Raw genomic sequence first — 17,492 nt, 5'->3', positions numbered from 1 at the left:
GGCCCTGGGAGCCCTGCCTTCTACATCAAATCTAGCCCTCTGTGTCCATCCCCTCTCCCCTCTCTGTGTCCATCCCCCTCTCCCCCCACCACGTCCATCCCCCTTCACCCCCCCCTCCGCCTCCATCCATCTCTACCCCTCCTCTGTGTCCATCCCCCTGTCTGCTCCCTGGACCATTGCTTGTTTAATGGACTGCATGACTTTCAGCGTGTTCGCTCCGCTCTACACGTGCTGCACCTCTGGCAATGTGTTTGCCGCCTTCTGCTCTCCCCTCGGCCTCTCTCTCCCTCTCCCCTGCAGCAGCCATTCCCACCTACTCTGAAACCAACAGGGGCGGCTGATCCCACAGCACCTGTGCCACAAACTGCCAATCAGCACCCTTCTAGGTCAGGCAGCCCACTGTCTGTCACACACACTGAACAATCACAGACAGGTGTCCACCATCCATCAGACACTGGTCCTGCCTCTGCCTGACATACACTTTAATAGGAGAGGCATCAATCAAAGCTAAGCCATGGGCAGCCTGCTGTCAGTCAGAGGATTGGCAGGCCGGATGGAAACCACGGACCTCAAAATTTTTAACCACGGACACTGGTGTCCGTGTACTGACATGTTGCCAACCCCTGAGTATCAGGCTTGATTTTACCGCAAACTTTAGCACCGTGACATCAGGATCAAATGGGGGTGCAAGCCCACACTTGTTGGCAATGCACCCTCTGGCGCAATCTTCCTGGAGGTGGCCCCTTAATTGGCTGTCTCTGCGCTCACTGTCCTATTAAGGATGGCGGGCAGACTCCTGCTGCTGCAGGTCTACTCAGAGGGCTGGCAGTTTTGGAGCCTTGACAGCCCCATTGGAAGAGATGGGTGCTGCTGAGGCAGGTCAGGGACTGTGAAGGTGCACTTGAAGGCGTGTATTCATTTTAAAGCCATTAAGCCACGAGAGTGGAGGGGAAACACCTCCAGGTGCATCACATGAGACGTTGGTGTGGATTTCCTTCCTGCGGTCCCCTCTTTGGAGTATGGAGCCTCCATTGAGTTGGTGGCTTCTGCAAACGGTGGGGGGGGGGCTGCTCCACCAGTGACAAATTACTGGCGAGCCCTCTAAATCATCCCTGATTGGGGCTTTAAGCATCTCAATTGGCTTCCCGCTTCCATGCAGAGGCCAGCCGATCCTATTCCCCGCCTGCCCTGGGAAAGTTTCCAGTTGGCGGGTATGCATTGAGGAACAATCCCAATGTGGCGAGGTGTCAGCTGGGAAGGTGAGTTTCAGTTTAAACTAACTTACCTTTTGTTTCGGCGGACAAGGGGACTGCTGGGTAAGTAAACCTATATATTCGGGCAGTTGCTAAACCCGAAACACTACACGTGTAGTGTCTCCCACCCATCCTCCTCCTCTAACCAAAAAAAAGGACTCTTGTGTGGAGGGTTTGGTAAGGTAAGGTTTTCCTTTTTTTTAAATCTCTGTTGTCAATTTAGTGCAGAGGGGATGGAAGCTAGGGCAGTTGCATGCTCCTCTTGCAGGATATGGGAGGTGAGGGTCACCACTGGTGTCCCTGCTGACTTCACCTGTGAGAGGTGCACCCAACTCCTGCTCCTTGCAGACCGCGTTAGGGAACTGGAGCTGGAGCTGGATGAACTTCGGATCATTCAGGATGCTGAGGGGGTGAAGTAGTGACACCTAAGCTACAGGATAAAGATAGCTGGGTGACCGTCAGGGGAGGGAAAGGGAATAGGCGCACAGTGCAGGGATCCCCTGTGGCCGTTCCCCTCAATAATACGTATACCGTTTTGGATACGGTTGTGGGGGACGACCTACCAGAGGAAAGTCACAGTGGCCAGGTCTCTGGCACTGAGCCTGGCTCAGTGGCTCAGAAGGGAAGGGGGGAGAATAGGAGAGTGATAGTGATAGGAGATTCAATGGTTAGAGGAACAGACAGGAGATTCTGTGGTCGCGAACGAGACTCCCGGATGGTATGTTGCCTCCCGGGTCCCAGGATCAGGGATGTCTCGGATCGAGTCCACAGGATTCTGAAGGGGGAGGGGGAGCAGCCAGAGGTCGTGGTACATATCGGTACAAATGACATAGCTAGGAAAAGGGATGAGGACCTGAAAAGCGAATATAGGGTGTTAGGGTGGAAGCTGAAAGGCAGGACGAGCAGAGTAGTAATCTTAGGATTGTTACCGGTGCCACGTGCTAGTGAGGCTAGAAACAGGGAGCGAGTGCAGCTGAACACGTGGCTACAGAACTGGTGTAGGAGGGAGGGATTCAGATATGTGGATCATTGGGATACCTTCTGGGGAAGGTGGGCCTGTACAAGAAGGACGGGTTGCATCTGAACTGGAGGGGCACCAATATCCTGGGCGGGAGGTTTACTAGAGCTCTTCGGGAGGGTTTAAACTAGTTTGGCAGGGGGATGGGAACCGGAGCCACGGATCAGTGGATGGGGTAGCTGTTGAACAGGCAGATACTGAGTGCAGAGAGTCTGTGAGGAAGGTTAGACAGTTGACAGGGCAAAGTTGCAGCCAGTATGATGGGTTGAAGTGTGTCTATTTTAACGCAAGAAGTGTCAGGAATAAGGGTGATGAACTTAGAGCATGGATCAGTACTTGGAGCTACGATGTTGTGGCCATTACGGAGACTTGGATATCACAGGGGCAGGAATGGATGTTGGATGTTCCAGGGTTTAGATGTTTCAAAAGGAATAGGGAGGGAGGTAAAAGAGGTGGGGGAGTGGCATTGCTAATCAGGGATAGTATCACAGCTGCAGAAAGGGAGGTCGTCGAGGAGGGTTTGTCTACTGAGTCATTATAGGTGGAAGTCAGAAACAGGAAAGGAGCAGTCACTTTGTTGGGAGTTTTCTATAGACCCACCAATAGCAATAGAGACATGGATGAACAGATTGGGAGGCAGATTTTGGAAAGGTGCAGAAGTAACAGGGTTGTTGTCATGGGTGACTTCAACTTCCCTAATATTGATTGGAACCTCCTTAGTGCAAATAGTTTGGATGGAGCAGTTTTTGTCAGGTGTGTCCAGGAAGGTTTCCTGACTCAATATGTAGATAGGCTGACTAGAGGGGAGACTATGTTGGACTTGGTGCTTGGCAACGAACCAGGCCAGGTGGCTGATCTCTCGGTGGGAGAGCATTTCGGTGATAGTGATCACAACTCCCTGACCTTTACTATAGTCATGGAGAGGGACAGGAGCAGACGGGATGGGAAAATATTTAATTGGGGGAGGGGAAATTACAATGCTATTAGGCAGGAACTGGGGAGCATAAATTGTGAACAGATGTTCTCAGGGAAATGCACGACAGAAATGTGGAGGTTGTTTTGGGAGCACTTGTTGCGACTACTGGATAGGTTTGTCCTGATGAGGCAAGGAAGGGATGGTAGGGTGAAGGAACCTTGGATGACAAGAGATGTGGAACAGCTAGTCAAGAGGAAGAAGGAAGCTTACTTAAGGTTGAGGAAGCAAGGATCAGACAGGGCTCTAGAGGGTTACAAGGTAGCCAGGAAGGAACTGAAGAATGGACTTAGGAGAGCTAGAAGGGGACATGAAAAAGTCTTGGCGGGTAGGATTAAGGAAAATCCCAAGGCGTTCTACACTTATGTGAGCAACAAGAGGATGGCCAGAGTGAGGGTAGGGCTGATCAGGGATAGAGGAGGGAACTTGTGCCTGGAGTCGGAGGAGGTAGGGGAGGTCCTAAATGAATACTTTGCTTCAGTATTCACTAGTGAGAGGGTCCTGGTCGTCTGTGAGGACAGCGTGGAACAGGCTGATATGCTCGAACAGGTTGAGGTTAAGAGGGAGGATGTGCTGGAAATTTTGAATGATATGAGGACAGATAAGTCCCCGGGGCCAGACGGATATACCCAAGGTTATTACGGGAAGCGAGGGAAGAGATTGCTGCGCCTTTGGTGATGATCTTTGCGTCTTCACTGTCCACTGGAGTAGTACCGGATGATTGGAGGGTGGCAAATGTTGTTCCCTTGTTCAAGAAAGGGAATAGGGATAACCCTGGGAATTATAGACCAGTCAGTCTTACGTCGGTAGTGGGCAAATTATTGGAGAGGATTCTGAGAGACAGGATTTATGATTATTTGGAAAAGCATGGTTTGATTAGAGACAGTCAGCATGGCTTTGTGAGGGGCAGGTCATGCCTCACAAGCCTTATTGAATTCTTTGAAGATGTGACAAAACACATTGATGAAGGAAGAGCAGTGGATGTGGTGTATATGGATTTTAGCAAGGCATTTGATAAGGTTCCCCATGGTAGGCTCATTCAGAAAGTAAGGAGGCATGGGATTCAGGGAAGGTTGGCTGTCTGGATACAAAATTGGCTAGCCCATAGAAGTCAGAGGGTGGTAGTAGATGGAAAGCATTCAGCATGGAGCTCGGTGACCAGTGGTGTTCCACAAGGATCTGTTCTGGGACCTCTGCTCTTTGTGATTTTTATAAATGATTTGGATGAGGAAGTGGAAGGCTGGGTTAGCAAGTTTGCCGATGACACGAAGGTTGCTGGAGTTGTGGATAGTGTGGAAGGCTGTTGTGGGTTGCAACGGGACATTGACAGGATGCAGAGCTGGGCTGAGAAATGGCAGATGGAGTTCAACCTGGAAAAGTGTGAAGTGATTCATTTTGGAAGGACGAATTTGAATGCAGAATACAGGCTTAAAGACAGGATTCTTGGTAGTGTGGAGGAACAGAGGGATCTTGGGGTCCATGTCCATAGATCGCTCAAAGTTGCCACCCAAGTTGATAGGGTTGTTAAGAAGGCGTATGGTGTGTTGGCTTTCATTAACAGGGGGATTGAGTTTAAGAGCCGCGAGGTTATGCTGCAGCTCTATAAAGCCCTGGTTAGACCACACTTGGAATATTGTGTTCAGTTCTGGTCGCCTCATTATAGGAAGGATGTGGAAGCTTTAGAGAGGGTGCAGAGGAGATTTACCAGGATGCTGCCTGGACTGGAGGGCATGTCCTACGAAGAAAGATTGAGGGAGCTAGGGCTTTTCTCATTGGAGCGAAGAAGGATGAGAGGTGACTTGATAGAGGGGTACAAGATGATGAGAGGCATAGATAGAGTGGATAGCCAGAGACTTTTTCCCAGGGTGGAAAGGGCTATCACCAGGGGGCATAATTTTAAGGTGATTGGAGGGAGGTTTTGGGGAGATGTCAGAGGTAGGTTCTTTACACAGAGAGTGGTGGGTGCGTGGAATGCGCTGTCAGCGGTGGTAGTAGAAGCAGATACGTTAGGGGCATTTAAGCGACTCTTGGATAGGTACATGGATGATAGTAGAATGAAGGGTAGGTAGTTAGTTTGATCTTAGAGTAGGTTAAAGGTTCGGCACAACATCGTGGGCCGAAGGGCCTGTACTGTGCTGTACTGTTCTATGTTCTAGATGACATGAGGAAAAGCTTTTTTACACAATGAGTGGTTAGAATTTGGAATACACTGCCTGATAGGATGGAGGATAGAGATTCAATAGTAGCCTTCAAAACTGTCATGAAAATGTGCTTGGTTGAATGATGATTTTTTAATCCATCAGCTGGAAATATTAAACGGTGGAGCCTAACCACTCAAACCTTGCAAGCTTTGAACTATGAAAGCTGACCATGAGCACCGAGGCAAATCCCCTGCTGCAGACTGTAGTGTTCACTGCTTGAATTGATGTGTTTGATTATGTTAGCCTGTTCACCGATCGATGCTCACTGTGCTTAATGACTTGAGTCTGAGGGGAGTTAGTGGGTAGAGAACTTTCCGGAAAGAACAGACAGAAACCTCATTCAGCTACACAGTTTAGAGAACTTTCCGGAAAGAGCAAACAAGATCTCCCTCAAAGGAATTCAACCACATTGCTTTCCCGGAGAACCACTGAATCAATGTCTACATCTTCAAAACAGAAGCCTCAGGAGTACTGAATTCACCTTGAAGCCAGCCGATTCACCAACCTCCACAGACTGTATACCCCTTTTACTTCTCTAGACTCTAATTCAAGCAATCTATCCTTCCCCACTCTGTAATTATTGTTTGTGTGTGAAAGTTGGAGTGTATTTTATTCTTTTATTTAGATCGGATTAAGTACAATAAAGTTAATCTCTTTCTTTGTTAAACTTGAGAAAGCTTGTTTGATTGGGTCTTTTATGATCATAGTACGTAAACAGTTAAACACTCACTGAATTGGCAAGTGTATCCCCTTAAAAAAGAAATAAATCTGTTGTGGACAAACAAGGAGAGGGAAAAGAGGGGAACCCTTCAACCCCTCCTCATCTGATCATAACAAAAAAGGAATAAAATAAATACTTGAAGGAGAAAAAATTGCAGGGATATGGGGAAGAGTGGGAGGTGAGTCTAACTGGATTGCTGTTTGTAAGAGCCAGCCCAAACTCGATGGGATGAATGGCCTCCTTCTGTGCTGTACTGTTCCATGATCCTAGGTTCCTCAACCTTTGTTTATGTGTGTGAGACAAAGCTATTAGCAATAAGTGCCAGGTCTGCAATGTAAATCGATAGTTATCTCATCTATAATTCTATCATTCCCGTTCCCTAATTCAGCCAATAGCTGCCAGTCCTGTCATGTTGGCAATGCAGAAATAACTCTGCAGAATTTGGGAGATTAGTGGTGAAATGTTGCTTCTTCCCCAGCTAATGACTTGTGCTGTTGTCTGGAATTCCTTCCATATAGTCTCATCTAATCTCTGTGTACTAAATTCCTATCTGCATGCCTTTACTCAAACAATCAACTCCTTCAAGCGTACAACACAAAATGTGACCTTGGTTCAACTATACATTTCTCATGGAGTTCAGTTCCTGTACAATTCAAGCAATGCAGATAGATTGAATTGGAATGGATTTGACAAGTCTGCTGTTATGTTAAGATTCTGTATGCAAGATCCATGAATGTTCCACTAAGAACTGAAACTTGACAACTGGCGAGATTGCTGTGTTGTGCATTAGTGTCACACTTGAGGATGAAAGAGTTTAAATTACATTGCTTTACATAAAAAACTCAACCACTCATCAATCTATCAATATCAATCGTTTTCTTTACAAAAAAGTAATATTTTCCATTAAAAACATTCGTTTGGAAATTACACTGAGCAATACATTGACATGAAATTCCATTGTTCATTGTTTCAGCATAGATATCACCCTGCTAGTTTGTGCAGTGTGCTGTAAACCACTATGATGTGGGAGGCTGTTTGTGGGGCATATTGTAGGATACCCTCCAAGAACAGTTAAAACACCTGAACCTTTGGGCTGAATTTTATCAGCCCTCTGGGGACGAGCAGGGAGGTGAGTGTGCCCACAAAATAGCGAGTGAAGGCAGTGGGGTGCAGTGCCCATCATCTTCCCGACACCATTCAATTTTGTTAAGGGAGGGGAAGGCCGAAGATGGCCTTCCTGCCCGGAGGTGAATTGAAGACCTTAAGTGGCCAATTAATGGCCATTTAAGGGCCTCTTCCCACTGGTGTTGGCATTTAACCAGCACCAGTAAAAGCAGACAGCCTACCTGCGTGCTGGGGCTGCAGTGGGGTGGGGGGTGTTGTATGTTTTGTTTGTCCGCTGCCACTTTAGTATACTTGCTTTGTCTAGCTTGTCTAGGGCGGCACAGTGGCGCAGTGGTTAGCACCGCAGCCTCACAGCTCCAGGGACCCGGGTTCAAGTCTGGGTACTGCCTGTGTGGAGTTTGCAAGTTCTCCCTGTGTCTGCGTGGGTTTTCTCCGGGTGCTCCGGTTTCCTCCCACAAGCCAAAAGACTTGCAGGTTGATAGGTAATTTGGCCATTATAAATTGTCACTAGTATAGGTAGGTGGTAGGGAAATATAGGGACAGGTGGGGATGTTTGGTAGGAATATGGGATTAGTGTAGGATTAGTATAAATGGGTGGTTGATGTTCGGCACAGACTCGGTGGGCTGAAGGGCCTGTTTCAGTGCTGTATCTCTAAATTACTGAGTCTTCAGTAGTTTGAACATTAACTCTTTTATTACATTCTAACTATTTACAGCTTTACACAAGTCTGGGTGACTCCTCTGAAGCCATGCTGCATCTCCCTCCAAGTCTCTCTCACATGCGATTTCTTACATTATCATGGTGGGAGGTATTCCTTACACTGTCTCAACACTAACCCTTTCAGACCCTTATACTTCATCTCCCCCCAAGTCTTTATCCATATATATATTTATACATTCACTTAAATTTATTTTTGCATACTACCCACCATCTCTCCCCAGATTCAATATGCCAGGAGGCTTTACAACTCTCCCTGATTGTGTTGTTAGATGCGGAAGATTAGTAGTCTTCTCTGAACTCTTGCTTCTTGACTTGGGTGGTCTTCATTGAGGTTTGTAGTATCCAGTGCTTTCTGAATTTCAGGATCAACATCTGGTTCATCCAAATGTATGACTGATTGGCATCTTTGATGAATAGGAATAAGATTCCTCCCATTTCTTCTTATTTAGGACATACTTCAGAAAGTACTATAAGATTGCTATTGATTCTCATCTCTCTGGATGATTACTCCTTCTCTGCCTTGGTCTCATAACCATACCTTTTCTCCTTCCATAAACTTGGGTAGATTCCTGGTATGGTATTTCTTCTTATAATTATAGGCTTGTTACTTTTCGTAAGACTTTTCTCTGTCTTGACCTTTCTGATAATCCTGGACTTGTAGCCTTGGAAGTAACGTTTTGGGTAGGATTGGAAATTGTGTTCTAAGCTTCCTTCCCATCAACAGTTCTGATGATGCTAATCCACAAAGCAATGGAGTAGATATATAGTTTAGGTTCTGATGAAGGGTCACTGACCTGAAACGTTAACTCTGCTTCTCTCTCTCCACAGATGCTGCCAGACCTGCTGAGTATTTCCAGTATTTTTTGTTTTTATTTGTAGTTTAGGAGTGCCATTTGAAAATCTTGGTTTTTCTTTAACAGTGGTTTGATAGTTCTGACTCCTCTCTCAGCTTCTCTGTTAGATTGTGGATATCTAGGGGAACTTGTAAGATGTACAAATCCAAAGTTTTACGCAATGTGTGTAAAGTATACATTTGCAAATTGTGGTCCATTGTCGGAAATTGGCTGGTCAGGTGTACCATGTGTTGCAAAGATTTCTTGTAACACTCGAATGACTGTCTCAGTTGTCATTGTGTACAAACGTTTGACCTCGATCCACCTTGAAAAGTAGCTGATGACAATCAGGTAGGATTTTCCACTAAACATGAATAGAACTATCACCAGATGTTCCCACAGTCTGGTTGGGAATTGGGTTGAGATAAGGGGTTCCCTCTGATCCTGTCTGTGCTCTGCGCATACCTGGAAATTAGAAATCATTTTTCTATATCTCTCGATATTCCTGGCCACCACACGGATGACTGAGCCTGTGTTCTACATTTCGTTATACACATATGGTGTATTTTCTCCAAGATGTCTACCTGAAGTGAGTCTGGAATCTCTCATTATAAATCAGCAAATCATCCACAATAGTAAAGTGTCTTCTGTACTCGAAGAAGATTTTCATCCTCTTACTACTGGGACGCTGCTGCGGCCAGCCTTGCTTGCAATATTGGCAGATGTAGATGCATTCTTGATCTTGCACCTGAGCATAACGAATTTCGTGGAGCTTTTTTGAACTTGCTGGCCATTGTGATGCAGTGAACTGAGAATAGGACTCAATTTCATTAATAAAGTTAACATCCTGTTGTGTAGGATGGTCAACAGTAGCTCTGGACAATGTGTCTGCTGTTGTTTGTTGCTTGCCCTATACGTATACTGTTTCGTATGTGAACTTCATTAGTCTCAACCAGAATCTCTGGATTTGCGGAGGCATCCTAGCAAGTTCCTTTTCATCAAGTAAGGAAACTAGGGATTTGTGGTCTGTCTCCATGTCAACCTTTAAGGCAACAATATAATCTGAGAACTTCTCACAAGCCCATGTGACTACGACAGCTTCTTTCTCTAATATGGCGCACCTCGGCTCAGTCTCAGACAATACTAATGAAGCAGAATAAACCAGTCTTCGACTTCCATCTAGCTGTTCTTGAAAAAGGACTGCCCCTATCCCTGTAGATGAGGCATCTGCTGCAATTGTGGTTGGCAGTGAAGGATTATAATGTGCTAAGATATTTGGCGCAATCAGCATTTTCTTGATCTTTTGAAATGTTTGCTCCTGATGTGCAGCTCAACACCATGCTTGAGCTTTCCTTAATAGTTGTCATAAAGGTTCAGTAACTTGTGCTAGATGGGGTAAAAATTATGCCAACTGATTAAGCATGCCAAGGAATCGTTGAAGATCTTGGACAAAAGTAAGAAATGGCAATTCATTAATGGCCCTTGTCTTTTGTGGGTCTGCCATTATGCCGTTGCTATTGACAATGTGTCCTAAAAAAACTAATAGATGTTTTCGAAAGTTCATACTTTTCATTAAGTGCTAGGCCTTCATTTTGCAGACAATTCAAAACTACTCTAACCGTCAGGTCATGTTCTTCAATGGATGCACCATGGACTAAGATGTTGCCCATATGGCATATTACTCCTTTAGGCCCTTGTAGAATGTTCAACATAGTTCTTTGGAATATTTCAGTAGCTGATGTTATACCGAATGGTAAACGATTAAAACAAAATCTTCCGAATGGAGTAATGTAATGAAGGTTGTCAAAAACCTTGATTTCTTATCCAATGGGACTTGCCAAAAGCCACTATTTGTGTCAAGCTTTGTGAACATGGTACTTTTGAATAACTTTGCCAAGCTTTCATCCACGGAGGACACCAGATGAACTTCTCTTGCCACAGCCTTATTAAGTCTACACAAATATGAAGATTACCATTAGGTTCAGAAACTGGAACCATTCCCGAACACCACTCTCTAGGTTCAGTGACAGCAGAAATAACTCCCATCCTGGTCATCTCTTCTAACTGATGTTGCACTTGTTTCATTAGTGGGTGTGGTATCTTACTAAGCATGAAAAGGCATACTGGTTTAGCATCTTTTCTCAACGTAATGCTGTATTCAGTCTTCCTAGACTAGCAAATAGTTTTGGAAAGTCTTTTTGGAAGTGACTCCTGGGTTCTTGTTGCTTAACTGCTTCCACTTTTCTTATAAGATGAAGGTCGATACCAGCTCTTCTACTTAAGAGAGAGAATTCCTGATTCCTTAGAACATGCAGTGTTTCTAATATCTGCTTTCCCTTGTACTGGAGTGTTGCCTGTGCTTCCCCTTGACTTTCAGTTCAATCTCTCCTGGGCCATGTAACTGAGTTTCTGTTGGTTGCAGTTAATGCGATGATAAGCATGGCTCTTTGTCAAAGACCGTTACACTTGCTCCAGTGTCCAGTTTAAAATTGGTAATATATCTGTTGATATATATATATATATATATATATATATTTATATATATCTGCAGACCAAAATGCCTGATTAGGATCATTGATCTCGCCAAGTAAGTTTTTTGATTTCTCTGCTGATGGAGATTGTTCAACTATTTTAACAACTGTATGCTTGGAGACATTTTCTTTTGAACTTGTGGGAGTAGAGATTTTACTTTGACACATTTTCCCAAAATGCCCTATTTTCTTACAATGGATGCATTCTGCTTTGTTTGCAGGACAGTGTTCATGCCTATGGGTCTTTTTGGCATTACAGCACTGGCAAGGTTTCATGGCATCTTGCACTCCCCCCACCCCAGTGTACCTTCTTTTCTGCTGCTTCCTTTATAATCCTGTGATTAAGGAACTGTACGGTGGCTGGAGGTTTCCTGAACCAAGGTCTTTCTTCGCCTCTCAGGATTGCTCTGTTGTTCTTCTTCTGGACCTTTGCTTGTCTCACCAGCTAAATTGCTTTATCCAGGGTGAGGTCTTCCTTAGACTGCAATAAATCTGATAGGGATTAACCAGCAATACCTACCACAATGTGGTCTCTTATTAATTCTGCTTTTAGGTCTCCATATTCACATCCTTCAGCTAGTCTGTAAAGGTCATTAATAAAAGCATCAACTGTTTCACCTGGTTTCCGGACCCTTTTGTTAAATCTTACCCTTTCCAGAATCTTATTGCTCTGCAGGTTAAAATAGCTATCAAAGGCTTTTAAAACTTCATCAAATTTGGCTGATGTCTCATTAATGCCTTGTCTTGCAATAACATCATCTGCTATTGCTCCAATGGAATACTGCAATGAGTTAGCTTGCTCTGCTTCAGACTGGCTGTTTAATTTGGAAGTAATTCGGTATCTCAGAAATCTTTTTCACCAGAGTAACCAAGTTTGAGTTTGATTTGGACCTTCCATGTTCCAAAACCTCTCTGGTGTTGTGAATTTAAGATCCATGGCTTTCTATTTGGTTTACTTTCTTTTGTAAAATTTTCCCTCCAGTATTAGAGGTTTCCTGTGCTTTTCAGCCTCGTGCTGACTCCCGTTATGGTCACCATTTCACCTTGTGAAATCTCTCCTCTAGACTCTGTATTTATACTTTCTATCTTTAAATGCAGTTTTGTCGCATTTTTGCTATACTTTTTACTCCCTTCTTTTAGAGTATTGAGTATTTGCAGCCTCTTCTTTTCACTCGCGGTCGCCTAGTGAAATGGTGCCAACCTTGGATCCACCCTCGCTTAGGACTTTTTGTTTCCTGGTGCTGCCTGCCTAGTGCCATTAGGAACAAATTATTTACTACCCTCTTCACGGGTTGCTCACCAAATCCCTGATCGTTGCTTTGTTCTCTGACTCGAAGCCTGCGACTGCTGGGCTTGAATTTTTTCACAGACTACCCACCTCTGTGGTGCAGCCTGAATGCCTCAAGCCTATTCCCTGACTCTCCGTGCCTCCTTCATCCACAGAGCAGCTTTTCAGCTTTTTCACTGCCTCTTCTCGAGTTCTTCAGTTTTGGCACTTTTTTCAGGTCAGCCTTCTTCAAAGTATTTCTTCAAATTCTTCTGGTTGTTGCATGGTAGGAACCATCAGTGTTCACCATCTCATTGCTGTTCATCCCATCACTGCCACCATATTGTATGTTAGGTTTGTCCACTGCCACCTTAGTATATCTGGTTGGCCTAGCTTAGAGAGATTACTGAGTTTTCAGTAACTTGAACTGTAACTCTTTTATTACATTTACAGCTTTACACAAGTCTGTGTGACTCCTCTGAAGCCACACTGCATCTCCCTCCAAGTCTCTCTCACATGTGATCTCTTACATCATCATGGTGGGAGGTATTCTTTCTCAACATTAACCTTTCAGACCCTTATACCCTCCTGCTTGGGCAATCTGTGCCCCACTGTACCCCCTGGTGATAAAGGCCGCCCCTGCGCCAGCACTTATCCCCCTGCCCTCACATCCACCCCTCCTTCCCTCACTTGGGTCTGCCTGACTGGCCCTGGTGAGCTCACCTACTTACCTGCAATCTGGAGCTCCATGGTTGCCCCTGGTCCTGGGTCTCCTGCAGTACCAACAGTGGCCACCGACCCCAGTGACGCTGCTGATACTGCTGAACTGCTAACCCTTTGATTGGCCAGCAGTTCTTGGGCAGGATCTTGTCCCTTAAAGGGAATGGCATTCCCGATGGCAGGCAGTTAATTACCTGCCTGCTGTTGAATTCGGCCAATAGTCTGATAAAGGGCTGAGGTGAGGTTGCTCCCCCCGCCCCCCCCCCCCACCCCCCCACCTTCCAGTCCATCGCCGGGACCCCCGTCACCAAGATAAAATCCAGCCCTTTAAATCAACAGCCTGACGGTGTGCACAGTAATGACCTTGGTGGTTCTCTGGCTTTGATTATACCTGTGTTACTCAGGCATGGTGGAGTTGGGGAGAAGTGGCATGAACCATGTGTGTTGGGTATATCCCTTCACCCCCAACATCCATCCTGCCGTGTTCCTAGATAGATCAAATATTGGGGATTGGGTGGACTGTCGCAGGGTAAATGAATCTTGACAGCTGCCTGGGTACCCTCTAAAACCTGCATAATCCTATTTCTGTGATCAGACACTACCTGGACATTAGCCTTTTCTATTCGTGAGTGGTGCAGGCTGGGGTTTTGGGTACCCTGATGGCAATGATGATGTTGACATGAGAAGAGACAACTACTGCTGAAAATCCCCAAGCTCTCTCATGTTGTCTGTTGAAGTCGATTGGGAAGGCGGTATACTTGTTAACCCTCGCAAATAAGCCATTGGGGTCCTGCTTAATGCAGCTGTGAACTGTAGACTTTGAGATGCATGTGATGTCCCCTGTAGCAGACTGGAAGGAGCCAGTGGCAAAGAAGTTAAGAGCTGTGGTGGTTTTGATAGCCACTAGCAAAGCGTTGGCACCTGACCCAGCAGGCAACAGGTCCTGTTGCAGGAGGTCCCAGAACAGAGGAATATATGAATAGGAGTAGACCATTCAGCCCCTCGAGCCCATTCCACCATTCATTTAGATCATTGCGAGTCTGTATCTTAACTCCATCTACCCACCTTGGTTCTGTAACCCTTAATATCCTTGCCTAACAAAAATCTATCAATCTCTGTTTTGAAATTTTTAATCGACTTGGCTCAACAGCTTTTTGATGGAGAAAGTTCTAGGTTTCCAGTACCCTTTGTGTGAAGGAGTTCTAACATCCCCCCTGAACTGTCTAGCTCTAATTTTAAGGTGATGACTCCTTGTGGACTCGCCCACTAAAGGAAAATTTCCCCCTGGCTATCCTATCAATTCCATTAATCATCTTAAACACCTCAGTTAGATTCTGCTCAATCTCTAATCTCTGAGGTCTGCAACAACCTTTCCTGAACAAGTAGCTTCCTGATGTGCTACTCCTTTGGATAGATCCATGAAAGTGACTCTTGGCTGATACCCCACCTGCTGGATATCACCTCCTATGAGGACCTCCCCTCACCTGCTGTCTTCTAATGGGCCCAACTGATGTTGGTTGCTCAGGTTGCAGCTGCTGCTCCTCTTTCCATTCAAATAAAACCGACAATAACAGCACCAATGAGTTGATATTGAAGGTAAGTAAAACAAAAATTATTAAGAAGCAATCTCGAAGCTGAACACTCCTGACAATCCAAACAGTGCAAAGACCCCATCACTCATTTATTTGCAGCTGATTGCCTCGTTAAATGTTGCTTCAGTGACTCTGAGAGACCAATCAAATAGGTTTTACTGACATGTTGAACACTAGGTGAGATTCTGCGTTTTCACTTAAAAATTATCCCAGGATCCTAGGACCCGAATCTACATGTATTCACAAGGCCCCTACTGATTTCTGCCAGGTGTCTCAGCCAATTTATAAGATGACATGGTTAAGATGGAAGCGTGCGAGAGTGAATCAGGAAGTATTCTACTGCTAATTTACTGACCCACCTACCTTGTTCCCATTAAGTACAGTGGGTTAAAATTACCGTAGCATTTTTCATTTTCAACATCAGCTATCTTGTGGTCTCCTGAACTAAAATTGACATTTTAAGCTTAGGAACTGCTCTTCTTCTGAGAGACAGGATAAATTGTCACTTAGAAAGGCACAGGTTAATCAAGGATAGTCTGCATGGATCTGTTAAGGGAAGATCTTGTTTGACCAATTTGATTGAATGTTTTGAAGAAGTAACAAGGAAGATTGATGAGGGTCGTGCAGTTGATGCGGCCTACATTGATTTTAGCAAGGCTTTTGACAAGGCAGACTAGTTAAAAAAATAAAACCCCATGGAATCCAGGGAAATGCAGCAAGATGGATACAAAATTGGCTCAATGGCAGGAAACAAAGGGTAATTGTTGACGGGTATTTTAGCAACTGGAGGGCTGTTTCCAGTAACGTTCCGTAGGGTTCAGTACTGGGTTCCCTGCTTTTTGTGGTATATATTAATGATTTGGACATAAATGTAGGGGGCATGATTAAATAGTTTGCAGACGACACAAAGATTGGCCGTGTGATAGATAGCGAGGAGGATAGCTGTAGGCTGCAGGAAGACATTGATGGTCTGGTCAGATGGGCAGAAAAGTGGCAAATGGAATTTAACCTGGAGAAGTGTGAAGTGATGCATTTGGGGGGGTTAAACAAGGCAAAGGAGCACATGATTAATGGGAAAATACTGAGAAGTGTAGAGGAAGTGAGGGACCTTGGAGTGAATGTCCACAGATCCCTGAAGGTAGCAGGACAGGTCAATAAGGTGGTTAAGAAGGCATATGGAATCCTTTCCTTTATTAGCTGAGGTGTAGAATATAAGAGCAGGGAGATTATGCTGGAACTATATAACTCCTTGGTTAGGCCAGAACTTGAGTACTGTGTGCAGTTCTGGTCATCTCATTACAGAAAGGATGTAATTGCACTTGAGAGGGTAGAGAGGAGATTTACGAGGGTGTTTCCAGGACTGGAAAAATGCAGCTATGAGGAAAGATTGGATAGGCTGGGGTTGTTCTCCTTGGAACAGAGAAGGCTGAATGGAGATCTGATTGAAACGTACAAAATTTTGAGGGGCCTGGATAGAGTGGAGGTGAAGGGTCTATTCACCTTAGCAGAGAGGTCAGTGATGAGGGGGCATAGATTTAAAGTGATTGGTAGGAAAATTAGAGGGGCGATGAGGAAATACGTTTTCACCCAGAGGGTGGTGGGGGTCTGGAACTCACTGCTTGAAAGGGTAGTTGAGGCAGAAACCCACAACTCATTCAAAAGGAGTCTGGATATGACCCTCAAGTGCCATAATCTGCAGGACCACAGACCAAACGCTGGAAGGTGGGATTAGAATAGGTGATCGTTTTTTGGCCGACACAGACACAAAGGGCCAAGTGGCCTCTTTCTGTGCCTTAAACCTTCTATGATTCTTTCTGTGATACTATTCTTCTTAGGCAGTCCCTCAGGAATGAGAATAACTTTCTTCCACTCCAGGGTTGTGGGTCCTTAGGTGACTGAATAGTCCAATTCTGGATCTGCACACTCTGACACAGGTGGGGCAAGTGATGTTTGGTGAGGCAAGTGAATGGGATGCTCTAATTTCCGAATGCTCCTTCCGCTGTTGACACTTGGCCACTCCCTGGGCATGTCGACATTGTTTAAACTGGCTGGCACTGGCGCAAATGCTTCTTCTCCATTTTGGGCGGTCTCGGGCAAGAGATTCCCATGAGTCGGTGGAGATGTCACATTTTTTCAGGGGGTTTTAAGGACATCCTTGTAGCGTTTCCTCTGCCCTCCTGGTAACCTCTTGCCGTGTCAGAGCTCAGAGTAGAAAGCTTGTTTTGGGAGTCTTGTGGCAGGCATGCAGACGATGTGGCCTGCCCAGCGTAACTGACTAGCCTTGACCAGTGTCTCGATTCTGGGGGTGTTGGCATGAGAGAGGACACTGATATTGGAGTGCCTGTCCTGCCACTGAATTTGCAGGATCTTGCGGAGGCACCGCTGGTGGTATCTCTCCATACGTAAATGCCAAACTACAAGACTTGGAAAAGCTGACTGAAAAATCATCCTGAATAAAGGCTGTGATAAAAACACCACATGCCAAATGGAAATATTAATTTCATCGTATGGAACTTTGCCAGAGACTTTTACTGAAC

This window comes from Heterodontus francisci, chromosome 15 (assembly GCF_036365525.1).
Source record: "Heterodontus francisci isolate sHetFra1 chromosome 15, sHetFra1.hap1, whole genome shotgun sequence".
NCBI lineage: Eukaryota > Metazoa > Chordata > Chondrichthyes > Heterodontiformes > Heterodontidae > Heterodontus > Heterodontus francisci.
This window is presented reverse-complemented; position numbering follows the sequence as displayed.